This window comes from Pogona vitticeps, chromosome 2, assembly GCF_051106095.1.
Source record: "Pogona vitticeps strain Pit_001003342236 chromosome 2, PviZW2.1, whole genome shotgun sequence".
Classification (NCBI taxonomy): domain Eukaryota; kingdom Metazoa; phylum Chordata; class Lepidosauria; order Squamata; family Agamidae; genus Pogona; species Pogona vitticeps.
Window position 1 is genome coordinate 107,292,957 of NC_135784.1, and position 17,490 is coordinate 107,310,446.

Consider the following 17,490-nt stretch of genomic DNA (forward strand, 5'->3'; position numbering starts at 1 on the left):
TGCTAATGTTATGTACAGTCAAGTTGTTCTCTAGTTATGGTGACCCAACCAATTAGTGAATTTCCTACAGGTCATGTCACCAACAGCCCTGCTTAGCTCTTGCAGACTATAAGCCGTGGTTGCCTTTATTGAGTCAGTCTGTTTCGTATTGGGTTTTCCTCTCTCCCCTCTGCCTTCTATGGTTCCTAGCATTATTGCCATTTCTAGTGAATCTTGTCTTCTCATGATGTACCTGACATGGTAGTCTCAGTTTAGTCATTTTTGCTTCTAGAGATCGCAGTTACTTGGTAGCAACAGCTTGTGTGGATGCTGCAGTTAGAAGAGCCCTGAAACATACAATATTCCATTGTATGCTGTACTACTCAAAGATCTCATTCAGGACTTTTGAAAAGTTACCTTTTCAGATTATACCTCCAAGAATCTGCCCAAGGTCACCAAAAAAGCGACCTTGTCAAGATGGGAAACCCTGTTTTTCTGCCTCACAAATGAGCTACACCGAGCTTGAGGCTTTGGTGTCTTCAGACCTTGTAATTACATGATTCAGAGTACAACTTTGCCAAATTCACAATGCTCAGACTGAATACAAATCAAATGCTCAAAAGGTTTCCTACAGCTCGTATGTGGCCTGTTGCCATCCCATCTAGTCTGGTTCCCAGAATCATTTTTCTTAAAATGTGCTTTACAACACACAGCTGAATGAAGACAGAAAATATGGAACAATAGCAATTCATTTCTTCTCTGGAAATGCTTATCAGCAATTGTTCAAGGGCAGACCGTGTGCTCCTTTTTTTGTTTTGTTTTGTTTTGCTTACACACTGCTTTTAGGCTTTTGCTTGCTTGAACTGAAGGAATAAACAGCAAGCAATCACTAAGAACACCCATGCAAATGAGTCAAAGTCATCCACTATCCAGCGTAACAACCATTTTACAGAAGAGATTAATTGCCATAGTAGTTGCCAACCCTTAATGCAAATAGAGAGGAGGAGAACCATGTTTTCCTTCAGTTTCTCATAAATATATTTATAACATTTAAAAGCAAATTCAACAAATGGCACAACAGACATTAAAGGCTTATTAAAGCAATAATACTTTGCATTAACACAGTGATTTCCCTCCCAGAGAAATGCCAAAATTGAGTTTTATAGATGGTCGGTCAACATTTGGATTTCATTTTAAAAGCCAGCCTTCATTTCTGCAGGTGCATGTAACTGCTAGAATTATATTGTGTCTACAGTTATCCATGCAGGAGGGGGGGGAAGGGTTGAAATGATGCAAATTAGGTTTTTTAAAATGGCTGGCTGATAAGGAAACGTTATTACATTGGTGGCAATAGAAAGACTTGCTAGCTAAGTAACTCCGTAATGTATAGGAAAGCTTCTCCCTAACTTTGTGATGTTGTATGAGGCAGGATGATATTTTACAATTACTTAGTGCAAGGCCAAGGACATAGTACCAGCAGGATGCAGGGAATATGTTTTGATTCGGTGTACAAGATGGTATCTTGCTGCTTTCTCTGATCAATGATCAGAGATAAGAGCAGAATTCTCCCATCATCTATATGAGGAGGGCATGCAGCCTGAGGAAATCTTATAGTTAACTCCAGTTATTATCAGCGATGACAGCAAGATTTGCTTGCTATGTGTAAAACTGACAGGTTTTGTTGCAGGCTGTACTAACAAGAAACTACTGAGAAGGAGGGTGATCTGTCCCTGAATTATCTGAAGCTTTGTATGGGATTTCTTACCTATTGTTGTGAGATAATCTATCTACTAAAGCCAACGTGTCCATGTGGATAGGTGCCTTGGCCGCTGATCACTGTCTTGTCAATCCATGTGTTATCTCTGGGATTTGTGTGGACACCTAATTTTATTCCTTTGCCTTCTCTTCCCATCTCCTTTCCACTAACAATAAATTAAGAAAAAGAGAGAGCACAGAGCATTGTTGGACAACCATGGACAGCACTCCAAACTTATGCACTCACTCTTAACAGTTTGCCCCTGCTAAGCCATTATGAGGTGCATGGAGACTACACCAAGGAAGGCAATCAACATGCCAACTCACAGACAGCTATCTGGTTGGTATGGGGGGAAAAAAACCTTCCCACCCTTCAAGGATGGCCAAGATTTGGCTTAGCCACTCCCAGACAAAATATGTGGGCTGCCAGTGCTTTCTACTGGAACAGAACACGGCTGGGGCTCTTAAAAGCAGCCTTTCCCTAAGGCTGGCCAGGGTGAAGTCATGTGAGATTTGAGACTTCTTTTCAAAATGATATATATGTGCATCAAGAAGCCTTGGCAGTGAACCTGCTACCTATCTCTGGACTTCCGGCAAATCTTCCTCTCTCCAGCAAGACCTCAGCAATAGTACATATTTGTTCCAGTAATAAGTAACCAGATGTCTATGGAGAATTCACAAGGGGGAGATGAATGGAACAAAGACCTTCTGCTCCCATTCCCCATCAACTGGTACTAAGAGCCATATTGCCTCTGAGGTAATAAATATATGCAATGACTTGTAGCTATTGATAATTTTTCATTTCATCACTAAATTATGCAGTAACAATTATGAAGTTTAGAAGAATAGAATTGGGTAAGAAAACTCCGGATCAATTTCCAACTGATCCAGCCTTCAGCTTTGCAGATACATCTAAATAATATATACAAGTAATCTGTGGTTTACTGTATTAGAAATGAACCGGGTATAAATGATTAGGAAATTATTTTTATGGTGTTTTCAGAAGCCAGATTAATTAGGTCACCTTTCAAGTGATTGGTACTGTCACTTATTTTTTTGAAAAAACTGTCTAAAGTGAGGAGAATTTTTGCCAAAGGCCTGTGTTTAGAGAGCTTGTACAGAGGTGCTTTCAACCACTTCATTCACTGCTGCTATCTCCCCTGACCTAACAAATCACAGAATAGGGAGTGTAGACACATAAACATACTCACATGGGCTCCTCTGCTCACTCAGTAGCCTTGCACGATCATGGTTTGAAATCTCTCATGCCTGCCGACCTCTTTCTGCACCACAGCTTCCTGTTTAGATTTTAGCTGAAAATGTGACAGTCAGGGAGGCAGGGACAGTATGTAGAGGTGAACATTGGCAACCTTATACGCACTGGATATTTTTCTATACATGGGATGTTGAACCAGTTTTCCTGAAATTATTTTTCAAAAAGTATAGTTGTAAACGACATTCTGTTCACCTCACCTTCTTACAGAACTTCATGTGTGAGAAAAAAAATATATAATGCTTAACCTGGGCAATTTATCAGGAAGGGGGAGGTAATGAGATAAACTGAGCACATGGAATTATAGTACAACATGGTGGGAGGAATGCCTATTAAAACTGGTTAAGTCAGGAATGAAAATAATCACAGCTGAGATCACTGTTAGACTCCTACTAACCAGAGTTTTGTAAAATATATGCTACACAGGGAAAAACACTCATGACATTCAGCGGTACAAAAACAAGATTGCCCCTAACTAGAGTAGCTTGAAAATGCATGTTACATTTCCATGGAAACTTTCTTCATGAAAAGATGTCTGGAAAAATATAACGGAAAGGCATAGCGAGAACAAAGAAGATATTTTGGAACTGGGGTATAATAATCTTTAGCTGGGGAGTTTTTCCTCCTCCCCTAATTTCGCTTTTCAGAAATGTGGTAGAGAATGTTGGAAGGCCATTTATGGCTAACTTTTGGATTAGATTAAATGGTACAGGTAGACTGAAAATAATAATTGAAAAAGACCAACATGTTATTACATAGGTAATCAGGGAAATAATAAAATTTTCTTCTGGTTGTTGTGGTTTTGCAAACCACACATTCCCCAGTCCACATCTGCTTGACAACAACATCTAAGTTGTAAACCCTCCTTCCTAAAGGAGACACTTGAATCACTGCATCCGAACACATGTGAACATCTTGCCCATTTTAATTAATAAGATATGGCAGAAGCACATTGATTGGATGGGTCCAGGACATGGCAAGCATCTCCATCTCTAAGGGTAGTGCCTGTTGCCTTGAAAGAATCCTGGAAAAGAATTCTCCATTCTCTTCCCCGTGAGAACTACTGTCCTATCACAAATGCCCCTCCCCATTGGACAAAGGATTTGAGTGTGCAATGGCTGGGCAGCTTTAGATGTACTTGGAGGAAACATTGTAGTAGGCATCCTTCCGTCTCGAGAGACTATGGTAATGTGCTCTGTATGGAGGTCTTGGAACAGTGTCTTGTGTGGCTGAGAAGGCCAATTCGAGAGTGACAATCTCTTCCACATTGAAGACAAATGCAATCTGTCCCCTGCCCAGCTCCCTGGTTTGGCTGGTTTCGGGACTGCCTCTTTGCCTTGGCCTGCTGTACAAGTGTCTCTTCAAATTGGGAGAGGTCATGATGCACCGCCTGCCTCCAGGCTGAACGCTCAGATGTCAAGGTTTCCCATCTGTTGAGGTCCGTTCCTAAGGCCTTCAGATCCCGCTTGCAGATGTCCTTGTATCGCAGCTGTGGTCTCCCTTGGGGGCGGCTTCCCTGCACTAATTCTCCATACAGGAGATCTTTTGGAATCCGACCATCAACCATTCTCACGATGTGCCCAAGCCAACGTAGATGGCGCTGTTTCAATAATGTATACATGCTGAAACATTATCTGGACCGATTTGAGTCTCATTTTAGACTGGGCTTTGGCACTGAAATGGTCTTGGTCACCTTGACTGATGGCCTTTTGTGGATTATGTATGTATGTATGTATGTATGTATGTATGTATGTATGTATGTATGTATGTATGTATGTATGTATGTATGTATGTATGTACTTATTTGAGAGGGACGTGGTGGCACTCCGGGCTAAACCACAGAAGCCTGTGCTGCAGGGTCAGAAGACCAAGCAGTCGTAAGATCGAATCCACGCGATGGAGTGAGCTCCCGTCGCTTGTCCCAGCTCCCGCCAACCTAGCGGTTCGAAAGCATGCAAATGCAAGTAGATAAATAGGGACCACCTCGGTGGGAAGGTAACAGCGTTCCGTGTCTAAGTCGCACTGGCCATGTGACCACGGAAAATTGTCTTCGGACAAAACGCTGGCTCTGTGGCTTGGAAACGGGGATGAGCACCGCCCCCTAGAGTCGAACACGACTGGACAAAAATTGTCAAGGGGAACCTTTACCTTTACCTATGTACTTATTTATTTAATCCCATTCTTCTCTTTAAAAGGACCCAAGGTGGAGTAAACCCAGGGGCAGTTCAACCCTATTGATCCTCCTGGATCTCTTGATGGTTTTTGATAACTTTGATCATTGTATCCTCCTGACCGAATGGGAATAGGAAACACTGAACTGCAGTGGTTCTGTTCCTGCCTGCAGGACCAGTTCCAAAGAGCAGCACTTGAGAATTTCTCTAGACCAAATCAGATGACACGTTCAAGGTATCCTTAGAAGCAGAGCCACTTTATGAGCCAGAAGGCTGTCTTTTCTAGTATGAACTTGCCTCTATCAGCATTCTACCAATTGGCTTGTTTTTATTTTGCAACTGATTTTCAGGAAATAATGATGGGGTTCATTTGCATCTCTGATTCCTCAGGTGTAAAGCTTTGAAGGATCAGCATGTCTTGAGGGATAATTTAAGAGCAGGGTAAGTAAGAGCTTCCGGGGAGTTGCAGGATTTCCTGAGATGGGTACTGGCATTCCAGATTGAACCCATGGAGTTTGGGAAAACTCGTCCGTGGTTTTTCGGCTGCATCTCTCAGAATTCTACTTGGGAGTTGGAATCCAAAAAGTCCAAAAATGCCAATAATTTATCCATGGGTATTCCCAGACTTAGAAGGTACAGTAGGATCAGTGTCACTGCAACACAGTTTACACTGTCTATTCTGCTGTTTCATTTAGTCTCGCTCACTCAGTAAGTGGCTAATCATAGTGCATGTTTTTCTACCTGTGGTCCATGCCAGCGATGTAGGAAACCAAGCACAGGGGGAAAGTTATATGGTGAGTTCTAAATTATGTATTTTGGAGGGATGGATGGAAGGAATAGAAGTGTCAGTTCCTACAATAAGTGCAACATAGGAGACCAATTCCTTGATGTAATGATCAGTTTCACTGTACTGACCCAACCCTTAAAAGGAAAGATCAAAATAAAACACACGGTTGTCAATGGAGACAACATAGGAAACTCAACAATCTGCTTTGTGACCAAGCAGCAATTATGTTTGGAGAGCTGAGCCTCAAGTGCTCCTATGCAATGTATAGCATTAATTTCCACAATAGGTAGCTAGCTAATCTTCCCAAATGGTTGCCGATAGAGCAGGCTGCTCTAAGCCATCAAGACTCATGGGGCCACAGACATGGACAGAATACTGGCATTTGAGTATGTTCCATTTAAGTGGCCAGTAGAGATGGGCAGGAACTATTGGTTCAGTGGTTGGGAGCAGTTTGTTTACCGGCACCACAACTGATCTGCAGTTCGACACTTGGCACCCTCCAGTGGGCACTATTCAGAGGTAGCCCTAGAGAAGGTGGGTCAGGGAAGCTGGGACACTGCCTCTGAATGGGCACCCACCAGAGGGGGCATGGCACCAAACAGCAGATCAGCTGTGGGGCTAGTAAACAAACTGCACTGAACCACCAAATTGGCGGTTTGTGCCCATCTCTATTGGCTACATTTAAATCAAAACGCTTGCTTGCAATTTTACTTATAGCCCTGTAGGTGGTTCCATTCAAACAACTTTATTAACAAGCTGTGATGCTCCTTCCTCTCTCAACTTCCTCATGTTTTCTCTTATAAATGCTGGGGAAGAGAAACTGGACCATCCGGAAATCACCTAATAGACTTTGAAGCAAAGTATGAAGATCAAAGAATGATCAAGTAACATGGGGCTACTTGGATACAGGACAAATCTTCTGTGACTGTTGAGAAATTCAATCAATGCAAGACCTATGTGCATGCAATTTATGCCCCACCATGGGTATAAAAGATCTAGTAAATGACTGAGATAAGGCTATTGAAGTAGCCTGCTCCTGGTAAAAAATAGTCTAATTATGTTAACATTTTTATTTGTTTTTAAGTTTACCTATATTTCATATACATCCATGATTTTAAATTGTGCAGTGCTCGGATATAAACAAACAGTGTTCCACTAGTAAGTTGACAATTAGTTTTAATTTAGTGTGACTGGTGTTTTATGAATTTTCTAAGTTGCACTGTGAGAATGTTGTCTTAGAGTTATCCTGTAATATTTTTAAGTTAACCCCCCCCCATAAACATAGAAATAAACGAGGGATACTTCTGTTAGCCTAGATGTGCTCAGTTCAGTGGTTCATCTCTTGCCCAGTTAATGGCAAATTTTGTGTAATAGCTATTCCACTGTAATGGGTAAACATATTGTGGTAGTAAACAATGTAGGCAGATTTATAAGCACTACTGTATCCACTACAGCCGTTAACTACTGAGAGAGAGGTTATGTAATATAAGGGTAATTATGTAAACTTTGAGCTTCAAAATTCACATCCCATCCTGTCAACTGTGAATTCATTGGCTATTCCTCAGGAAACTGAAGTTTCTTAGTCTAATCCCTCTCCCCATGGGAATTTTAATGCTGACCTAACACAAGTATGCTGTATAATGCTGTAAGCATTAATGAGATAATCTCTCTTCGTCTCCCTTCCCTTCCCTTCCTGGCACTTATGACTTATGAGACAGCAACCTCAGAGCTAAAAATACCACAATCTTCAACTGCCACTTCAGGAGAAATTATGATATGTCTGCAGAGCATACACAGTCTTTTAAAAACATTCCTCTTCAAGTTTTCATTGAACCTCACTTTGAAAAAAATTGTGTAAAGCTGCTCTGACTAACTCACAGCATTTTCAATATTGTCCTAATGTTTTAGAGTAGGCATATATTCTTTTACTCCTGCCTTTAAATAGCAGGTGATGAGCACAACATGCATCAACGGCTGCCAATGGTGAGTTACTGTGAGCAATAACTGGAGGTGAAGAAAAGGGCTCATTTTGGTTGCCCCCTATTTGAGGCTTTTCCATCAGCATCCACACTTCCTAACTCTCAGCGAAGTCCAAGGCTCTAGACTTGGCAAAAATACTTACCACTGGCAAAGTGTTCTGTTTTGTCTCAACCTGGCTAATAGACTATGATTTGGGTAAGATCTCTCTCCTCCAGCTCGAGAAAGGGAGATAGAACCTCTGTTTTTGTTGAGGTATCCACAACTGTCTCAGAACAAAATTAGTGTCTTTTTCTTTTGTGACACAAAGCATGCACAGGAAGACTGGCTGGTAGATCAAGCCAAATCTCTACCCTATCCTCTCCTACCAGCCTCCATTGAGGCAATGATAGTCGTGAAGGAGGATCAGCAACAGCCATGAGACCTAAATAACAAGGGAAATCTACAGCAAGAAAGCAATGCACTCAATAACAATAAAGCAATTTGTCCAAAATTTGTTCTCAGAAATGCAAGATAGCTTGTCACTGGGGGCAAAAAAAATATTTTGCAGTTTTGCCAGGGGTGGGGGCTATAGTTTCTTTTTCACCCACTTGAGAATGAGACATGTGAAGCTTTACCTCCCCAACTGAGGTTGCTCTCTCTAGCATCTTTTCTTTCTGACTGTAATTAAAATATTTTGTGAGATGTTCATGCTTACCAAAGCCCATTTTACAAATTTTACTTTAGAATGGTATTAACATTTTCGGCAACAAATGGGGCTTATTCCCAGATAGATGAATTTAGCATCAGGGCACTGGAAGCAACCTGGATTTGATTCCTTTTCTTATTATGGTATCAAGATTTGAATGTAAAATGCAGAGCTGCACAAATTCAGAATATTTTTAAAAAAAAAACATAAAAAACACAGAATGTGATTACATTGCTTAAAAACATATTTAATTCACGTTTAGGCTCTTTTGAATCAATGTAAAATCTTACTCCATGATGCATGTGTAAGAGCAGATTAATTTGACGGGGAATCGTGCTTTTTGGAGCAGCAGGGTATTATTTTACTCCACTGCCAGAAGTCCGTTTATTTTAATGTGGATGTGGAATTGGCTCCTTAAATTGATTCTCCCTATGTGAATGCCTCTGTCTGCATTAATAAACTACCTGCCCCTGCTGTTGTTGCATTAGAAGTGTGAGCGGATGTGGAGAAGCCCGGCCACCAAACAGCCTGGAGGAGCCCCCTGCCACTTGCTTGCTCACCAAATCTTCCTCCACTCCTACAGTGGGAGGTGGGTGGGGGAATGGATAAGGCAAGATCGACCCAAGGAGATATCCCTTCACCAAGACAGCACACAAACCTCAGAACTGGTGGCTGTAAGGCAGGCAGGCAGGCAAAATGCTACCACCACCACCACCACCTCATTCTTGTGCCCGCATAGCCAGCTAGTTTCAACCTGTCTCCTCTCTCTCTCTCTCTCCTACCAGCCTCAATGGAGGCTGGTAGGAGATATATATATATTGTTTGCACATTTGCAGCATGTGCCAGCCACCTATCACTCCTGCATGCATCAGTTCTCACAAGGTGCCACCGTGTGTGCAAAGGCTTTTCTAGCACCAACTAGCGTGGCACACTTCCCTCCCTGGGTGCACACACATATACACCTGCCCAGCCTTGGGTTGGAGAGAGAGTGTCTGTGTCTGGCAAGGGTGCCTCTTCAAAAACACTGGATTAAATGTTTGTTTCAAGGGAACACAAGCTGTGTTTTAAATACCCTGTAATTCCACAATCAATTTAAGTTTACACTACTGCATCTTCCAAACAATTGTTTTAATGTATACAGACCTATAGGTCCTTCTCTGTCTAGCAACCTGGGGTACTAGAGCAGCACCTTTCATTTTTCAAGACTAAAATCTGAGACCAGGAAACAGGCCATTGTGATGCCACAGAAGCAACTCCCTGTGTAACGACTGCAAAGCAAGGGCTGAAACCCAGTAGTATATTGCAATTAGAGTAGGCCCATTGAATCAGTGGGGATTTGGTGAGTCATCTTCTCCATAAGTTCCCTTGATGCAATGGTCCTTCTCTAGTTGCAACTTAGGGCTTGTCTACGCTGCCTCTTTTGGTCATGTGGAGATGTGATATGCCATTTGGTGCAATCCTCACATTCTTCTGATACTCTGGTAGACTGTTGCAGACTATTACTGAACCATTAAAAAAAAACACACAAAAAAAATATTTTCTTTGGTTTCTCTTTTTAAAAAAAGACAAGAAACTGCCCACAACTTCAGATTCAACTGAAGACAGTTTTTGATGAGTCCTTCAAACAAGACAAATATTATTTTTTCTCTTTTTTTTTAAGTGATGCAGTGCCTCAGCAATAGTCTACTAGAGTTTTAAGAGACATTTCACTTCCCCTGCCCCTCTGCACAGGAAATGTTCAATTTGTTAATACTTGGAAGTAGCTCCCTTATTAAGCCACTGCAAGATAGCAGAAATTCCAGTTGGAAGGAGCTTTGACAGCCGGGGAGGCTCAGTTTTTCTCTGTTCTCAGTAATCGCACATGCTGGAAATGGACCAAAATAGAGTAACTCTTTCCCAAAAATGTAGAAGCTTCTGATAGGGGCTCAGAAAGGTGCAGTGAGGACAGCTCTGGGAGTGGTTTGATTCACTCCAGCAATTATGCTGCGTGATCGCCAGAAAAAAGAGAGGAACTAATCCATGCCTGCAGTGGACACTGGGAAAAATGCCTGTCTGATTAAGCCGTTAGTATTGGATTTCAGCCCATATGTGCTTCTGTGCTGTGAGAACAAGGCAGAGCCTATGGATTTTCTGCACTAATTCCCCAAAACAATAGTGTACGTGTAACACATTTACATCTTAGTGCTGAGCTAGTGAGTTCTGGTGCCACTTGGGAATGGGGCACGTATAGGCACACAATCTACCATAAAGAATAAAATAAGACTTTCTCCTCCTCCAGAATTGTTTGCCTTGAGGTCTCTCTTCCTGCTTAGAAATCTTGGGAGACATCATTCCCCGATCTTGAGACTTTAGCAACCCAGTTAAAAGACTGCAGCAATACACATGGCCTTCAAAAGCTCCCACCCCGTCCTGTAAAATCATTACATCTAGGGCTTAAATAATGTGGATGCACCGCTGGCTCCTTATAAAAGTAGGGACAACCTGCATATTATGTGGATGTGAGTAATAAGCATTAAATGCAACAATTTCATATCTATATGGATATAATTATAATTGTGTGTCATCAAGTCAATTCTGACTCATGGCGACCCTTTTCAATGTTTTCTAGGGAGAGTGTTCACAGATATAGTTCACCATTCCCATCTGGAGGGAATCCTAGGACTGTGCAGCTTGCCCAAGACCACATAGGCTGGCTCTTCTAGGTAGCACAGTGGGGAATCGAACTCCCAACTTCTGGTTCCACAGCCAGATACCTAACTTACGGAGCTATCCAGCTGGCTCATTATTATAATATATTGTAATAACAGAATAATATATATATGACAACTACTACTAATATAATACATTATTATATTACTATTATTATACGATACCAGCATCATGCTTGTTGCCAATTTTGATATCAACACAAGATTAATTTTCCTGATTGGCATTCAGATTTGAAATGTCATTGTACATTTTTCACTTGGTGTAGCTATTGAAACACACATTTCTTGTCAGTTATAACTTCTGGACTTTCCTTTGATCCTCAAAATGGATCCTGATCCTTTGGCCTCTTGCCATCAAAGTGAATTTTGCTGGCCTGACCTGGCAATCTAAGCCACCAGGTGACAGCCAAGGGAGTATTTTTGATTCTTCTTCTTCTTGGCTCAGCAAAGCGTCTTATGAACTAGGAAGTCAAGAAGATTGTACGGGTAAACAGAACCCTGTGCACTACCTCTGACCTCTATAACTGATCAAAGTGCCACCAAAACAGCTGGAGACAGGAAGGGAAGCAGTGAGCAGTATATGCAGCCTTTAGCAATCATATGGGCAGCAAACTTTTTTGATGGGAAGAAATCTTTCTTTTGCAAAAGAGTCCTACAGTATATTGCTCATATATACCTGTTGGGCCGGTAATATTGCTGGAATAAATTTGCAATTTGCATTTTACAGTTTAATTATACAGCATCTAGAGGCTAAATTTATACGGCACAGGGAATTATACATAGATTTTTCTGTATTGGTATAAAAACATGCATTCTGGATTGAAGGGAAATAAGTAAAGGAACAGGAACATTAATAATACTGTAGCAGCAAGGAAAATGCACTATTCTTTTCTCAGCAGAATGGGCCATTAAGCCTCAATAAAAATGATTTATTCATGCCAAAGTGTAAAGGTAAAGGTTCCCCTTGACATTTAGTCCAGTCATATCTGACTCTAGGGGGCGGTGCTCATCCCTGTTTCTAAGCCATAGAGCCAGCGTTTGTCTGTAGACAGTTTCTGTGGTCACGTGACCAGTGCGGCTAGACACGGAACGCCGTTACCTTCCCATCGAGGTAGTACCTATTTATCTACTCACATTTTTACATGCTTTCAAACTTCTAGGCTGGCAGGAGCTGGGACAAGCGACGGGAGCTCACTCCGTCGCGTGGATTCGAACTGCTGATCTTACGACCTCGCAGCCCAGAGGATTTGCAGTTTAACCTGCAGCGCCACCATGTCCCTTTATTCATGCCAAGGGATGGACAAATGATGGAGCAGTGAGAGGGATGGATCTATCCATGTTGGTTTCCCTCGGTTTGTTTTTATAGTCTTAATTTGATTTGTCCTCACTTTGACAGTGACAACTCATGGACAATTTTTGTTCATGCATCTCTTAATACTAATATATACATTTAGTTGGCTGGATAACTCATTGGTTTAGGTATCTTGTTGTGGAGCCAGAGGCTGGGAGTTCAATTCACCACTGTGCCTCCTTTAAGTAGAGCCAGCCTGTGTGGCCTCAGGCAAGCTGCACAGTCCCAGGATGTCCCCAGAAGAAGAAAACAGCAAAACACTTCTGAGTATTCTCTACTTGGAAAACTCTGAAAAGGGTTATGCTGTCAGAACTGACTTGACAGCAGATGATTATTATTAGTGCATACATTTGGTTTGCACTTCTGCATAATAGGTACATTTTGCAAATTATTTTTTTCCTAATACAACCCACTTTTATATGTCATTTTTTTCTGCACATCTCCCACTAATATTAGCAGAAGGTATGCAATTTCAGTGGGAGATGTGTGAATTAAGAAGGATTAATTTAGATAAGTTTGCATCAAAATTTGAACTGACCCATTTTCTCCTCCATCCTTATTCATATGAATTTCCACCAAAATGATGTACTCCCCCCCACCTCAAATGATGTATATTGCAATTAAGTCTGTGTTCCTCTGGTTACTGTTGAAGAGCAAGCAATACAGGCTATGATGTCATGAGCTGATGAATCTTCTGTAACAATTGAATTATGTGTGATCATCTAAATTGTTGACTGGTACTTTGACAAAGTAATAGGTTGGATGAGGGCCAAAAGACTCATCTTACATGGTAGCAATCCTGCAGGTTTCTGTGTTGGGAAGATAGGTTGTACCTGTTGTAGATGGGTTTGCACTCTTTCTGAAAAAAAAAAACAGGTTCATAGTTTTTGTTCTTTTAGCAGGGGAGCATTGTCTTAGAGCAGGGGTCCCCAACCCCCGGTTTGTGGCCCGGTGCCGGTCTGTGGGCTTCCTAGAACAGGGCCGGAGAGACGGATCTCCGCCCCCCTGCCTGCCCACATGGTGGACATGTCACACCTGTGCAAGGGGCATGTCACACTCGCACAGGGCATGTTGCGCTCACATGGGACATGTCGCGCTCATGCAGGTAGGTGTTGCACAAGCACGCATGCGTGTGAGTGCAACATGCCCCCATGAACTCGGGATGCCCCCGTCCCCTCACACTCAGAGCCCACCCCTCCAACTGGTCCATGGTCCCAAAAAGGTTGGGGACTGCTGTCTTAGAGCCATCTCTGTTGATAAAGTCCAATGCAATCTTAGCAGCTTGGAGTGCTATCTCCCAGTTATTTCTCATACATTATTTATGGGTGTCCCTAAACAGGCAATCTAGTGGTTCAAAAGCATGCAAATGGAGTAGATAAATAGGGACCACCTCGGTGGGAAGGCAATAGCATTCCGTGTCTAAGTCTCACTGGCCACGTGACCACGGAAACTGTCTTCAGACAAATGCTGGCTCTATGGCTTGGAAATGGGGATGAGCACCTCCCCCTAGAATCGAACACGACTGGACAAAAAATTGTCAAGGGGAACCTTTACCTAAACAGGCATCGTCTGGCTAAAAGGGTGCTAACATTGGCAACCTCAGTATCCTTTGTGGCCCTTCTAGAAGTCTATATCAGCCTGTAACACTTGCTTGAGGTTCTGCACTGGTTGCTTATCTGCTACTGGCCGAGGTGCAAGGCTTACTTATAAATATGCAAAGTTACTTAGGGAGGCCTTATCATTTTGTCTGATCACAGATGTTTTCTGAGGAAGTATTCTTATTGGTTTCACTTGAGGGCTCCATATGGATTTGAGATCAGCTTTTAATGCTTTTCAGGCCTTTTAGTGTTCATCAGCTCCTGTCTGATGAAATAACCTTCCAACTAACACTCAGCATGCACTCGTACGTCTCTTTTACAACTTTGCTATCTTTCTCTTCAAGCATTTCCCAATGGATAAATTCCAGCCTGTTTCACCAACAATTTTGTGTTTTTTAGTTACTTGTTTTGGCATTTTATGTTTTAAAATGTTACCTGCCATTCTGAAATTTTCAGTATGGCACAGTTTAAATATTCTGTACGTAATTACTGTAGATGAATTAAAAGGAGTTCTTGGCTGGGGTCAAATGCACTAGAAACACACTTGTGTCATGTTTTGATTTCTCTACACCCTACTCCCTCAAAATACTATTATACCCTGTTACATGAAACGAGCTGCAATGGATCCCTATACAGCTTGTGTCGACATTTTATGCAGCATTTAGATGTTGCTGTTTCCAAGCAATCTGTCAGCAAGCAACTTGCAAAATCCAAAGAGTCAACAAAATAATAGGAAAGAGCTTTCTGAATAATAGCTTGAGGAAATCAAATCAAAAATTCCTTGTAGACTAATGCTAGGGGAAAGCTGTCAGGGACCTCGTAACCATCAACTCCAGAGCAACCGTGAGTATGAATTTAATAGCAAACAATGGGATCACAAATGAGTAAAATCATCCCACAGCTCAGAAATCTATCCAACACTCATTTGGCAGGGAGAAAATCTCATCATGTCCCTCCCTCTCCTCATTTGGGCAAAGGCTTCCATGTTAAAAATATGCCAAAGAAATCATTCAATGCAGAAAATGATGTATCCTGTAATCAAAATTAATGGATATATGGTGGAAGAAGGGTTTGTCTCAGACATTCCTTAGGCCCAAATCTGAGGTGATTTTAGATGCATCTTTGTATCTGTTGTCCATATTTTAATAACCCAACTGCTACCGGAGTGCTGTAATTATATCAGGAAAAGAGGGTGAATTTCACCCTTTTCTCCTCTGACAGAGATTTTTTTATCTGGAGAGGCTTTTTGCAGTGAGCTCTCCATAACGGATTCACGCAAGTATGAATAAACTCTGGAGAAGTTCTTTTTTTCAGACCATAGCCCCCAGAATGATTCACTGGTAATATTGGTCAGGGGATTCTGGGAGTTGCATTTCAAAAAGGGAAGTTTTAAAGCTCATCAAGGACCTTTGACTTCTGCTACATGATTACATTTTAGATTCCCTGGGAGATGCAAAGGTTCATGGGTCTGGTGGATTATTTTATTTACAATCTTTCTGTGCAGAGCCTATGGGACTATCACATTCACAATCGCTTGCAATTCCTGCAGAGCTTGGCCTTGCCCATCCATTTCCCCTGTTTGCTGCACAGGATTGAAATGGCTGCTGCAGTCTGAATTCATTAGCTATAAGAAAATGAAAACACCTATTAGGACTTTGATTGCTTGATTAAAGTCCCCAGAAGTCTGTCTCAGGGGGATTCCTGTTGAGCTCTAGGGCTGTAGTCCATGAATTCCAAAAACTCATGCCTAGCTACAATTCCCAAATGATCTGTGTATGACAGACTGACAGTGTGCCCAGCTGTGAATTCCAGTGGCAGCAGCAGTAGCAGTAGTGGATGCTGCTCTAGAATATGGCAAATAAATAAAAAGACAATGGTACTTTTGTGTATGTCTGAATGGCATGTCCTGAAATCATGAGAATGTACCCTACATACAGTGGTGCCTCTACTTACAGCCATAATCCGTTCCAGAAGATGGACATAACCCAAAATGGTTGTAAGTTGAACCACCATTTCTCATAGGAATGCATTGAAATGCAATTAATCTATTCCGGCCAAAGGGAAAAAAATCACCAAAAAAATATCACTGCAAGACTCATTGGAAACGCGATTAATCCCTTCTGGCCGAAGGGGGGGGGGGGAAGAAAAGCAATCAAGTGTGCAAAATCTAGCCTTCAAGCAATCTTAGGAATTGTGAGATCCCACAACTAACAGGAAAAATTATTCACGGCGCAGTTGAAGAAGAATTATAGTCAACAGGAGACAGGAAATAATGAACAAGGGAATGAGAAGGTGGTGGATGGTGTATGCCAACCTAAAGAAGGGCTGGAGGAAATTAATGGGGAAAACCTAGTGGAGTTGAGGAGAGTCTTAAGGGAAGATAAGAGGAGAAAATCAGTAAAATCAATTAAAAATAGCCTGGAAGATCTATTGGAGATAGATCAAGTGTACAGTATAAAGATCTATTGGAGGTAAATCAAATGCATAAAATGGCCTCAGAGGACAAAAAAGATGGCAAAATGTTTAGAAAGACAGAAACAAAAATTGAAAAAAAGATTAAGAGAAGGAATTACATAGAAAAATGAAAAGGGGAAAAACAGGAAGGTGGCCCTCAATGTTGGAAAGCATATACATACCTAACTTCTGGAATTGCAAAGGGCATATCTTATATATTTAAAAAGAGAATTAAACTGAAATATGGGAGCACTAATCAAGGTAAAGGCATAATATGTTGTTTTTTTTAAGGTAAATTGAAGCTAGATATAAGGTTGGGGTAAACAAATAGTACATAATGAACATGCATTAGATATGATATTTTTATAGACAGGATAGAAAATGTGGAAATATAAATGGCTAAACAACTATACAAAGAAAATCTGTATACAATACTCTCATTGTTGTTGTTTAGTCGTTTAGTCATGTCCGACTCTTCGCGACCACATGGACCAGAGCACGCTCTAGATAGTATCTATTACATGTTAAGAACTTACTCAGTTATCATTGGTATAAATTACAAAGTTTGTCAGTTAAATTACCTCAAATTATATAGATTTGAAACTGGAATGACTTTTATTAGGTATGTTAATTGAGGATTTTGAAAACATTGTATACTATGAGAGTAATATAATAATAATAGCAAATATTGTATATTAAAATACATACATGAACAGTATGAATGATTGGAAGATGTGTGGAATTTGGGG